Genomic DNA, 14,088 nt, shown 5'->3' on the forward strand with positions numbered 1-14,088 from the left:
GACAGAGAACAAAACCAAACATACTAACAAAATAAAATAAATAGAATGGATATGTACAGGTAAAATAAATAAATAAATAAATAAATAAATACATAAATAAATAGAGTAATAAATAAATAAAAGAAGTCAGAAGGACCTGGGTTTTAATCCCCGCTCTGCCACATCATCATCATCATCATCAATCGTATTTATTGAGCACATGTCTGCTGTGTGACCTTAGGCAAATCACTTATCTTCTCTGTGCCTCAGCTACCTCACCTGTAAAGTGGGGATAAGAGTGTGAGTCTCATACGGGGCAGAGACTGTGTCCAACCTGATTAATTTGTGTCTACCCCAATGCTTAGAACAGAGCTTGGCACATAGTAAGCACTTAACAAGTACCGTAATAATAATAATTATTATTATTAGTATTCAATTGTCAGCTTTGTGACTTTGGGCAAGTCACTTAACTTCTCTGTGCCTGTTACCTCATCTGTAAAATGGGGATTATTATTAATAATAATAATGACATTTATTGAGCACTTACTATGTGCAAAGCACTGTTCTAAGCACTGGGGAGGTTACAAGGTGATCAGGTTGTCCCATGGGGGGCTCACAGTCTTAATCCCCCTTTTCCAGATGAGGTAACTGAGGCCCAGAGAAGTTAAGTGACTTGCCCAAAGTCACACAGCTGACAAGTGGCGGAGCCCAGATTTGAACCCATGACCTCTGACTCCAAAGCCCAGGCTCTTTCCACTGAGCCACGCTGCTTCTCTGATTGTGAGACCCCGTGGGACAACCTGATCACCTTGTAACCTCCCCAGTGCTTAGAAAAGTGCTTTGCAAATAGCGCTTAATAAATGCATTATTATTATTATTATTATTATTATTATTAAGTATGGTAGGAGGACTATGGCACTTGCAGCCAGACTTCTGAGGATCTGTCCTAGCAACACACTGGCTATTTACACCTTGGGCAAGACCCCTAACTGCTCTGTGCCCCGGTTTCCTCATCTGTAAAATGGGGATTCAACACCTCTTCTCCCTCCTACTCAAACTGTGAGCCCTGTGTGGGAGGAGAACGATCCCCAGAATAAAAATAGAGCCAGCTCATTATTTGGTAAACACGACACAGACTTAACATGGAACCATTGTTTCCAGTGTCATATGAGCCCACAGAGCACAGAGCAATTGTGATAGAAGAATTTATTTAGCAAGTGATACTTCATGTCTTGGACAATCATTTCCCAGACAATCAGTCAGACCATGCAGAATGTTATCACCTTGTTGTAGGCAGGACACTATATTCTGTTGACAAAGTAGGAGGTTTTTTTTTTTTTTTAAGATCAGTTACCTGACTCTTCTGCATAAAACAGTATCTTTGTGAGAAATATTTTGAACTTAGTTCTATTTGCAGTTTTAGCCTTGAAGCAGCCGGTGTTGTAATCTAAAACAAATAATCGAGTACTATTCCCATAAATCTAAGCAAGCAACATAGCTTAGTGGTTAAAGTATGGCTTAGGAGCCAGAAGAACCTGGGTTCTAATTCCAGCTCCGCCACTTGTCTGCTGTGTGACCTTGGGCAAGTCACTTAACTTCTCTGGGCCTCAGTTACCTCATCTGTAAAATGGAGATTAGGACTGTGAGCCCCGTGTGGGATAATGAACTGTGTCTAGCCTGATTAGCTTGACTCTACCCAACATTTAGTACAGTATTTGGCACATAGTAAGTGTGTAACAAATACCTTTTTTTTTTAAAAAAAAAAAGCAAGTTAAGACTGCAACAGGATGTGATACTAAATTAAGCATGTGTTTCAGACCACTAGGGAGCCTGCCATTAAATTACTTCAATGCAGTACAACTTCCTTGTTTTTAAATTGGCTTCTTTAGAAAACACTGTTAACTCTTTTAAGTCCCTCAGGACTAGCACTTAACAAATTATTAAGTCCTGTTGAGTCATTTCTGATTCATATCAACTCCATGGATATACTTTCACCAGAACTCCTGTCCTCTGCCATAATCTGCAACCGTTCTAACATTTTTTTCCATTACAATTGTTATGGTCTCTATCCAGCTAACTGCTGGTCTGCCTCTTCCACGTTTTTCCTGGACTTTTCCTAGCATTGATGTTTTCTCCAGAGAATTAGTCCTCCTGATTATGTGTCCAGAATATGCTAATCTAAGTCGAATCATTTGGCCTTCCAAAGGCCAATAAATCCATTTATTTGATTTTTGGGCAGTCCATGGTATTTGCAAAAGCCTTCTCCAACATCACATTTCAAAAGAATTGATGTTCTTTAATAATGATGGCATCTGTTAAGCGCTTACTATGTGCCAAGTACTGTTCTAAGCACTGGGATAGATACAAGGTTATCAGGTTGTCCTACTTGGGGCTCACAGTCTTGATTCCCATTTTACAGATGAGGTAGCTGAGGCACAGGGAAGTGAAGTGACATGCCCAAAGTCACACAGCTGACAAGTGGTGGAGTTGGGATTAGAACCCACGACCTCTGACTCCCAAGCCCGGGCTCTTTCTGCTAAACCACATTCTATACTGACATAACAAATACCCTTTGAAAAAAAAGGTCTTTAAAGCCCACTGAGAATAACAAAGGATGAAGAAAGGGAAGGCAGCATTGAATGTAAATTTTTATAACTCATAAGAGTTTATACTTGGAGTCCCTCTCTTTTAAACAAATCAATCAACTGTATTTATGCAGTTACAAAGCTTAGGATGATAGCTTTGAGGATCAAGGGAGTAGTAGCTGAGACATTTTTAATGTTTACTTGGTTTGGATTTTTTCAATTTTAAAATACTTTTCACACTTTGTCTTTTATTGGAATTTTAATAACTAATGTTTTATTGATGTACTAGATCATTAGAACCATTCTTTTTCCCAGATGAAAGTTTTTCTACTGTTAAGGCATCCTTTATTTTGGGGAATTAGGTTGAAGCGCCTTATTTACATGTCTATATGGTTAAGCTGGTTGGACTTCATTTTCTGATAAGTATTCCCCTTTAGTCTGTGTTCTGTGATTGTTTTTACCACTCTGGTGCCAGTGCTCATTAATTACATAGACTAGACCACAGCCCCTTGGGCTTTTTAATAGGTATGCAAAATAGTTTGTATTCCTTTCTTGAGCTTTTTGGATTAAGGATTGCAGCATCAATAGGTGGGGAGAAATGATTATAAGAAAATGAAGCTAAATTTTGAAGGCCAGTTGTAAACCTTGAATTAACATTTTAATGATTTTTATCATTTAACATGCAGGTTGCAGATTTCAAATGAGAGCAAAATTGTGTCTGTTTTTCTTGAAGAGTTCATTTTTTTTTAGATTTGATTTTTAAAAACCGAAAAAAACAAACCTGTGTTTGTAGTGTGAAGGAAAAGCATAGTGTCTGAGGTGTAGTCAGGTGCTGTCTTGAGTGTAATTTAGAAGCACCATAAAGTGTTTTTGAAGACTGGGATAATTCAGTAATTGAATTGGGACATCTTGTATAGATCAATGACTGGATAATCAATCAATCGTATTTATTGAGCGCTTACTGTGTGCAGAGCACTGTACTAAGCGCTTGGGAAGTACAAGTTGGCAACATATAGAGACAGTCCCTACCCAACAGTGGGCTCACAGTCTAGAAATCCATTGATTATCAATTTAACAGGTGCAGCAGTAGAAGAAAAGAGCACCTAATTCCAAAATTAGGACCAAGAAATGTGTTTGCTAACATAATTGCCTCACTTTGTTGCATAAGTTTTGCAACTCCAAAACAGGGGAGGGATTTCATGTAGGGAATTAAGTCCAGCAATAAGGGAAACAAAGAGTGAAAGGGGGAAGTAGCCGGGAGGAAAGAGAAAGGTAAGAGGGCTTTTGAGACCGTATTTCTTTTTTTTTCCCCACACTCTGAACTAGAGTAGCCCCCCTGCAACCTTCTGTCCTTTTCCTACCCTTAGAGTTTGTACGTTGGCACTCCTGTACCCAAATCGTCCTTCCCCCAGTGCGAACCTGAATCCACCAGTGTTCTCATTCTACTCCTTCTCTGACCCCGGCCGGCACCGCTCTCACTATTTACAAAAATAATTGTATTTCCTCCTCAAAAGTCAGCAGAAGGGTGGAAATCAGGCGGTAGAGGCAGCTTTATGAGTGAATACGGCACAATTAACCAAATTTGAAATTCCAATTATTTCTCAATTAAAATTTCAAAAGCCAATCCCCCATCAGCTATTGAGGGAGCACCTGCCTGACATTTGGATAGGCTGGCTTCTGAATCCCCCCGGCTTTGGGAGAGGGAATAGTGGCCTCCTCCACTTCCAACTGGTGGGGAACCTTCAGAGCAGAGAAGAAACAGCGGTCTTGCTGCGGGCATTTCCCTGGGCCATTGTGCTACATGGTATTTTGACCATGTTGAATGTTGGCGCAGCGTCATTACTCAGACCATTCGATTAAGAATCCCAACACTCTGTAAGGGAAAGATTGCTTCCTCTCCAGCAAAATAAGATATGGACAAATCATCACTAATATCTCAACAACAACAACATGCATAGACAACCAAACTACCTTGTAAACATGGAAGATTATGACTTTACTTTAGATCAAGGGTGTGAACATGAGGCTGGTTTTCTAGAAAGTGCAGGACCAGGAGACAAAGGCCTGTAAGACAGACACACACACAAATGTGCGTGTGCGAAAAAAACACCATACTGAATCAATCAGTAGTAATAATAATAATAATAATAATAATGATGGCATTTATTAAGTGCTTACTATGTGCAAAGCACTGTTCTAAGCGCTGGGGAGGTTACAAGGTGATCAGGTTGTCCCATGGGGGGGGCTCAGTCTTCATTCATTCAATCGTATTTATTGAGCGCTTACTGTGTGCAGAGCACTGTACTAAGCGCTTGGGAAATACAAGTTGGCAACATATAGAGACGGTCCCTACCCAACAGTGGGCTCACAGTCTTCATCCCCATTTTACAGATGAGGGAACTGAGGCACAGAGAAGTTAAGTGACTCGCCCAAGGTCACGCAGCTGGCAACTGGTGGAGCCGAGATTTGAACCCATGACCTCTGACTCCAAAGCCTGGGCTCTTTCCATTGAGCCACACTGCTTCTGTACTTACTAAGCATATACTGTGAGCAGAGCACCATACTTAAACACTTGGGAAGGTACGGATAAATTAGTAGACAAGATCCCTGCCCTTAAGAAGTTTAAAATCTAGTGATGATTCATTGTCAGTCATATTTATTACGCACTTTTTGTGTGCAGAGCACTGTACTAAGAGCTTGGGAAAATGCATGCAACAATAAAGAGTGACGATCCCTTCCCACAACAAGCTCACCGTCTAGGGGTGGGGAGAAAGACACCAATACAAATAAATAAAATTACTTGATCATCTGGTGATATCAGAAAGACCCAGAGAAGAGTCACAGAAAGCCAGAAAAGAAAACTGACAGCCCAGCCCTGGCCACCCACCCCCATCAGCCCTCCTTGGTGCTGGTTCTCTCTGAGAGCTGTGTCTCTGGGGCTTTATCATCATCATCATCATCAATCGTATTTATTGAGCGCTTACTGTGTGCAGAGCACTGTACTAAGCGCTTGGGAAGTACAAGTTGGCAACACATAGAGACAGTCCCTACCCAACAGTGGGCTTGCATTGTGCCCAGGGCCAGACGGGGAGGTCACCTCATTCCAGGGGGGCTCCTGGGCCTGACTGTGGCCTGGAGAAGTTTGTCTGTCCCCTGCTGCCTCTAGGACAAGGATTGGAGGCCTGGCCTGGATGGGTTTGGGTGGCGGAGACTGAGGAGGAGTGGACTCTGGTCTCAGCCGGGGGAGAACCTGCTCCTCACTGCAGCTGTGAGTCAGAGAAAGGCCAGCCCCAGCAGGGAAGAAGCCCAAAATACGGTGCTGCCAGCCCTCCCCAGAAAGCTGTGCGCCTCTATCCTCCTCAGGAGTAAGGATTTGCAGGCTGACTTAAGTACTAACGGCCCTTCCATCTGCTAGAATTAGGCAGTCGCTTTGGGAAATCACCCTTTTAGAAAGACATTTTCATATTTTGTGGTACAAAGCCCTGTGGTCTAGTGGCTAGAGCATGGGCCTGGGAGTTGGAAGGACCTGGGTTCTAATCCCGGTTCCGCCACTTGTCTGCTGTGGGATCTGGGGCAAGTCCCTTCACTTCTGCATGCCTCATTTTCCTCATCTGAAAATGGGAATTAAGGTTGTGAGCCTCATGTGGGACAGGGATTGTGTCCTACCCAATTTGTTTTAACTGCCCCAGCAGTTAGTATAGTCCCTGGAGTGTAGTAAGCACTTAATAAATACCACAGAAGTTTCCGTAGACACATGTGGATGTAAAATTACAGGTGCTAAAACAATGGTTACAAGGAACGGGGTAGGAGCCCCCGCTTAAAGTTAAATAGGACCCCTTTGCTTCCAACCCCTGAGCTAGCTCTTGGTTGGTTAGCCTCAGCCTGTCGTTCATTTAAAAAACCATTTATTCTAATTTTTAACATTTTAATTTATTTGATCGTGATATTTTCTAAGCCCCTACTCTGTGCTGACTGTCAAGGAAATTGCAAATAAAAATGTTCAGACCCAGTCCCTGGCCCACAAGGGGCTCATAATCAAAGTGAATCTTTGGAAAGCATATACGTATTCCAAAATTATGTCATTACTTTGGAAAAAAAAAACCTAATTGTAAAATTCACACTTCCTTGGCACACCAGATTGTGTTCTAATTTTGAGGATTTTTGTATATTAACGTAGAGCAAGGCTGAAGTCTTTAGATTTTTTTTTTCCCCTGGCATCTGAGTTTTTTTAATGAACCGTGTGCACAGACTAGTTTGGCCCATGATGCATAGCAGAACAAGCATTCAAAAATGTTTTGATCTAAATTATTAGAAGTGGTTGGATGAAGGTTTATTTTGGATTGAAAAGCATGATTCAACAAAGACTTTAAAAACTGGCAGTATTTTCCTAACTCCCTTTTCCCTTTTTATTGGTGTGGGCAAGTAATTAATAATTGAACTCTGAAGTAATGAAAAAGCAATGATCAGAGAAGTCACAGCTGCCATCTTAAGAGGTGAACATCAATAACGTAACAATAACCAAAAGCAGTCAGGTTACAGTCCAGACTTTTCTGATTTCCTTTTTGCTGTTAAGGAGAAGTATTCTTCTTTCTTAACTATACAGTTGAGAAATTCTCTTTGTTTTCGATTCAGGCTTGTCCCAGAAGGCTTCTCAGGGTTGCCTAGGTTACTTAACTCCATCTCCTTGAGGCATCTGCAAATTGGCAAATTGAACTCCGAGACTGGTATTCTAAATCAAGAAATGCCCAGTAAAAATGTGTCTTGTCTGGGCAGCAAAAAGCTAATCAATCAATCATATTTACTGAGCGCTTACTATGTGCAGAGCACTGCTCTAAGCATTTGGGAGGGTACACACAACAGAATTAGCAGTTACGTTCCCTACCCATATTAAGTTTACAGTCCAGGGGACTGATGTTCAATATGCATTTACATGGGGCTTTCCCCAATGAATCACATACTGACACCTTCCTCAGTGGGGCTATTTAAATGTCTTCCTTTAAGTTCCTTTTAGTTTCATTAACAGTTGAGTGAGACCCAGAGCATACATTTGCTTTACTGTTTGAGGGTTCTGTTTCCAAAGAGAATGTCTAATGTCAACTGCATTGCGTCTCCAGATTTCCTAAGAGGAAGCGTATCAAGCTTAAATTTAAAATGGAAAAAGGAGTCCGGGGCCCAGCGTTTTAACCCTGGCTTCCTTGGCTTTTCAGGTGACCATGGGTCAATCACTCTCACTCTCTGTGCCTCTCAAGCAGAGCTGGCATGAATGCATAGTAGGAATAATAATAATAATCACGATTAATGATTATTGTTGTTGTTAGTATAGTAGTTGTTAAACACTTACTATGTGCCAAGTACTTGGAGTATATACAAGATAATCAGGTTGGACACTGTCCCCCCCATGGGGCTCACAATCTGAGTAGGAGGGGGAGGGAGTTGAGTGTAATCCTCGTTTTACAGATGAGGAAACCGAGGCCCAGGGAAGTGAAATGACTCACCCAAGGTCACCCAGTTGAGAGGTGACAGAGCTGGCTCTCAGGCCCGTACTCTTCATTTGCCCCGCAGTGGATTGCACAGTTTCCCCCAACTCTGGATTACTGCTCAGGTGGGCGGCGGCGGTGTTACTCTGAATACGCTGGGTGGGCATATGAGTGGGGCTGATAAGGGTGTATATATGTATATATGTTTGTACATATTTTTTTAGTCTATTTATTTATTTATTTAATTTATTTGTACATATCTATTCTATTTATTTTATTTTGTTAGTATGTTTGGTCTCTGTCTCCCCCTTTTAGACTGTGAGCCCACTGTTGGGTAGGGACTGTCTCTATATGTTGCCAATTTGTACTTCCCAAGCACTTAGTACAGTGCTCTGCACATAGTAAGCTCTCAATAAATACGATTGATGATGATGATAAGGGTGCAAAACTGCCTCTGCCTGACTGCTTTCAAGCCCAAATCTTCACTATCACTGTCCTTGGCCCTGCACATTATCTATTGCCAACAATTGTTGGGTAGGGACCGTCTCTATATGTTGCCGACTTGTACTTCCCGAGCGCGTAGTACAGCGCTCTGCACACAGTAAATGCTCAATAAATACGATTGATTGATTGATTGGCTGTTTATCAGCTCCCAAAATCCCCCCTTCCTCTGAATCCCTACTGCTGTGGCCAAAGTTTCACACCTGACTCCTCTTCACCTGTACTACCTCAATCTCTTCTAGACGGGCTTTTCTGCAGTGGTCTTCTACACTGGTCTCCTACACCGATACCTCCAGCAATTCTTCCTCTCAGTCCGAGCGCAGACCCTTTGTCCAAACCATTTTCTTTGTCTTCTGCTCAACCTACGCTCACCTCCTTGGGGCCTTGGGAGTAGGACTGTAATCCCTGCCATCTGCTTTAGAGCCTATTACTCATCTGCCTTTCTTCCAACCAGGCCAATTTATCAAATGCCCCTACATCTGATCTTCACAAGCAGTGTGGCCTAGTATTCATTCATTCAATCGTATTTATTGAGTGTTTACTGTGTGCAAAGCACTGTACCAAATTCATTCAATCCTATTTATTGAGCGCTTACTGTGTGCAGAGCACTGTACTAAGCGCTTGGGAAGTACAAGTCGGCAACATATTAAGTGCGTACTATGTGCCAGGCACTGTTCTAAGCGCTGGGTGCTTGGGAGAGTACAATATAACAAGAGTCTGGGAGTCAGAGAACCTGGGTTCTGATCCCAGCTCTTCCAGATCAATCAATCGATCAATCAATCGTATTTATTGAGCACTTACTGTGTGCAGAGCACTGTACTAAGTGCTTGGGAAGTACAAGTCTGCTGTGTGACCTTGGGCAAGTTCTTCACTTTCCTGGGATCAGTTACCTCATCTGTAAAATGGGGATTAAGACTGAGAGCCCCATGTGGAATAGGGACTGAGAAGCAGCATGGCTCAGTGGAAAAAGCACGGGCTTGGGAGTCAGAGGCCGTGGGTTCAAATCCTGGCTCCGCCAATTGTCAGCTGTGTGACGTTGGGCAAGTCACAACTTCCCTATGCCTCAGTTACCTCATCTGTAAAATGGGGATTAAGACTGTGAGCCCCACATGGGACAACCTGATCCCCCCAGCGCTTAGAACAGTGCTTTGCATGTAATGCCATTATCATTATTATTATAGGGACTGTGTCTAACCTAACTGCCTTGTATTTTTTTAATGGTATTTGTTAAGCACTTACGATGTGCCAGGTACTGTTTCAAGTGCTGGGGTAGTTACAAGCTAATCAATTTGGACACAGTTCCTGTCCCACAAGGAATCCACATTTTATAGATGAGGTAACCGAGGCACAGAGAAGTGCTCCAACGCTAAATACAGTGCCTGACACATAGTAAACATTTAACAAATAACTGTAAAAAATGGAAAAAGCTGCACCATAGAGCCTGTCAGCTCAATCCTCATCTTTCCTTCTTTCAGCTGCCCCCAAGGTCCCACCAAAGAGGCATCCGTTCAGTTTTTCTCTGCTAATGGAAGTTAGGAGCCATAGCATCTCCTCCAACCCATCCCATTGGCGGCCACAACTCCCTCCTGACTCACCGCCTCCCAGTGTGCGCACACCCCTTTGTCAATGTAAACTTTGATTTGAGGTTTTACTCATTATCTGGACCTTTTTCGCACAAGGAGTGTGTCATTGTGTCATTGAAGCAGCGTTGCGGCTCAGTGGAAAGATCCCGGGCTTTGGAGGCAGAGGTCATGGGTTCAAATACCGCTCCGCCAACCGTCAGCTGTGTGACTCTGGACAAGTCACATCACTTCTCTGTGCCTGTTACCTCATCTGTAAAATGGGGATTAAAACTGTGGGACAACCTGTTCACCTTGTAACCTCCCCAGCGCTTAGAACAGTGCTTTGCACATAGTAAGCGCTTAACAGATATCATCATCATCATCATTGTTGACTTGACCACCCTAGCTCATAAACTCTTGGGGGACAGAGGTCGTGCTCTCTTGATGGCGGGGACGGACTTTGGAACCGAGAACCTATGCGGGGAAATGGATTATAACGCTGGTGATTTGAGCAGCGCCACGCACATGTTCTCGTCCCTGCTTTTCATGTTTCCACTGGGGCAGTGGGAGAAAAAGGTGAATAGGTGGGTAGGGATGGCAGCACATCACTAAGTAAGCGCCCACAGTAACTTTACACACAAACCCATTTATAGCCAGAGCAAGAGCAGCATCGTATCGCCCTGTACCAACAGGCCGGTCTTGCTGCCAACTCCTTGCCCACATCCTCTCTCTGACTTGAACACCCCACAGCCAATTAGTCAGTCATATTTATTGAGTGCTTGCTGTGTGCAGAGCGCTGGGAGAGTTGGTTAACACAGCCTCCGCCCACAAAGGAGTTTACAGTCCCTCCCCCTAAATAATAATAATGGCATTTATTAAGCGCTTACTATGTGCAAAGCACTGTTCTAAGCGCTGGGGAGGTTACAAGGTGATCAGGTTGTCCCACGAGGGGCTCACAGTCTTAGTCCCCATTTTACAGATGAGGTAACTGAGGCACAGAGAAGTTAAGTGACTTGCCCAAAGTCACACCGCTGACAGTTGGCAGAGCCGGGGTTTGAACCCATGACCTCTGACTCCAAAGCCCGGGCTCATTTCCACTGAGCCACGCTGCTTCTCTGTCACCTGCTAAATATGACAGAACAGCACTCTCCTCACTTTCAAAGCCTAATGATGATTATTATGTTATTTAATAAGCACTTACTGTGTGCTGAGCACTGTTCTAAGCGCTGGGGTTGATACAGGGTAATCAGGTTGTCCCACGTGGGGCTCATAGTTTTAATCACCATTTTGCAGGTGACGTAACTGAGGCCCAGAGAAGTGAAGTGGCTTGCCCAAGGTGACACAGCAGACAAGTGGCGGAGCTGGGATTTGAACCCATGTCCTCTGACTCCCAAACCTGGGCTCTTCAAACCATGCTGCCTCCTCCAAGAGGCCTTCCTCGACTAAGCCATCATTTGCCCCACTCCCTCCCCTTTTTGCATCACCTATTTACTTGGATCTGTACCCCCTGAGCCCCTGATATTCACTTTGCCCCCACCCTCAACCCCGGAGCACGCATGTCCAGTGTGATAATTTATTGCAGTGTTGGTCTTGCCCTGTAGACTGTAAGCTCTGAGTGGCCAAGGAACATGGGTACCAACTTTGTTGTACTATACTCTACTCTCCCTAGGGCATAGGAAAGTGCTCTGCACATCCTAAGCATTCAGTAAAGACCGTGGATTGATTGCTAGGCCAGTGGATCTTGCTCATGTTAGCCAGATGTGTTCAGGATCCCAGATGAGCCTGACCACCAGGCGGGCCGCCCCAGGTGTTCTTTGATACGAATTGTTTCGGCACTGATAGCAATAGGCCCAGGGGATTATTCCCCCATTTCCGGCCTTTCCATCACCCACCACAGTGAGTTCCTGTTGGGAAGGTGGACTTTGTTCTCTGAACTCATGCGCTTGCAGTGCCCATGACATCGCCCCCTGAGATAGGAATTAGCAAACGGATTGGACGAACTGCCGAAGTTTGTTTAACTTTCCTTGCATTTTGGGCCATTTCTTTTCACACTTGATAATTACGGAGTAAGATTCTTCATGCTTCGATCACCTAGTGTAGGAATCATCTGCTATTTTATAAAGGGGCTGTATTAGCTAACTTTGCTTAACACGGCCCGCTTTTCTTTGGCTGTTGAAATTCTTGCCCCGATTTCCCGTGCTAGGGGTTTTCAACTCGCAAGGACCATCGATTCCCAGCTCGTTTGCTGAATAGCATCACCAGTTAACTCCAGAATTTCAGTTAAGCTTCCATATCGGGCATTTCCCCGGCCCACGTCATCCCCCGGGCCTGGAATGCCCTCCCTCTGCCCATCCGCCAAGCTAGCTCTCTACCTCCCTTCAAGGCCCTGCTGAGAGCTCACCTCCTCCAAGAGGCCTTCCCAGACTGAGCCCCTTCCTTTCTCTCCCCCTCGTCCCCCTCTCCATCCCCCCTTCTTACCTCCTTCCCTTCCCCACAGCACCTGCATATATGTATATATGTTTGTACATATTTATTACTCTATTTTACTTGTACATATCTATTCTATTTATTTTATTTTGTTAGTATGTTTGGTTTTGTTCTCTGTCTCCCCCTTTTAGACTGTGAGCCCACTGTTGGGTAGGGACTGTCTCTATATGTTGCCAATTTGTGCTTCCCAAGCGCTTAGTATAGTGCTCTGCACATAGTAAGCGCTCAATAAATACGATTGATTTGGAGTAAAAAGCTTTTAATAGCAACACAAATTATTTTGCTGAACAGTCCCCTTGCCTTTCACATTTGGCAGTGGGGTTAGTTTCCGGTCGTCTGATCATTTCTGCGTCTCCTCTGTGAGAAGCAGCGTGGCTCAGTGGAAAGAGCCCGGGCTTTGGAGTCAGAGATCATGGGTTCAAATCCCGCTCTGCCAACTGTCAGCTGTGTGACTTTGGGCAAGTCACTTAACTGCTCTGTGCCTCAGTTCCCTCATTGGTGAAGTGGGGATTAAGACTGTGAGCCCCACGTGGGACAACTTGATCACCTTATAACCTCCCCCAGCGCTTAGAACAGTGCTTTGCACATAGTAAGCGCTTAACAAATGCCATCATCATCATCAATAATATAACCTGTCACTGGAAATGCCAAGTGTGGCATTCCCCTTCTAATCAAATGGTGGTGACGTGCCCTCTAGTGGCTCTCCAACTGACCAGCAAAATGGAAACACATTCCATTCACTCCTATTTATTGAGCGCTTACCGTGCGCAGAGCACTGTACTAAGCGCCTGGGAAGGACAAGTTGGCAACATCACTCCAGCTTTAGATAATTAGCACTTTTCTAATCCACAGTGGACCCGGTTCTCCTCTTCATCCTGAAGAACCGGTATTCCATGGGAGAGGAGGGAAGGGGTTCAGGAGTGTGGTGCCCATTGCCCTGACCAGTTGTTCCAGATGTTCAATTTCCTCCTCAAACGCCATGTCCTCCTCTTCCCCCCATCCCTTGCCCCTGATAATCCGGCCACCTACTCTATTGAGAAAATTGGAACAATCAGGCATCCTCTCCCTTCTGCGTCACCCTGGCTTGCTCCCTTGTGCATATTTATTACTCTATTTATTTATTTTACTTGTACATATCTATTCTATATATTTTATTTTGTTAGTATGTTTGGTTTTGTTCTGTCTCCCCCCTTTTAGACTGTGAGCCCGCTGTTGGGTAGGGACTGTCTCTATGTGTACTTCCCAGGCGCTTAGTACAGTGCTCTGCACACAGTAAGCGCTCAATAAATACGATTGATTGATTGATTCCCCCCCTCCCTGCCCCACAGCACTTATGTATATATCTGTAATTTTATTCATTTATATTGATGACTGTTTAGTATTGATGCCTGTCTCCCCCCATCTAGACAGTGAGCTCCTTGTGAGCAGGGATTATCACTCTTTATTGCTGTATTGTACTTTCCCAAGCTCTTAGTATAGTGTTCTGCCCACAGTAAG

The 14,088-nt window shown here is 44.0% G+C and overlaps 1 protein-coding gene across 6 annotated transcripts in view; it reads left to right on the top strand.

Moving 5' to 3' along the window:
• The window catches only part of PXYLP1 (2-phosphoxylose phosphatase 1), a 103,032-nt gene that overhangs the window by 84,865 nt on the left and 4,079 nt on the right, over nucleotides 1–14,088 (top strand). The window lies entirely within an intron of this gene.

The sequence above is a fragment of the Tachyglossus aculeatus genome, chromosome 1, assembly GCF_015852505.1.
Source record: "Tachyglossus aculeatus isolate mTacAcu1 chromosome 1, mTacAcu1.pri, whole genome shotgun sequence".
In the NCBI taxonomy this organism is placed as follows: domain Eukaryota; kingdom Metazoa; phylum Chordata; class Mammalia; order Monotremata; family Tachyglossidae; genus Tachyglossus; species Tachyglossus aculeatus.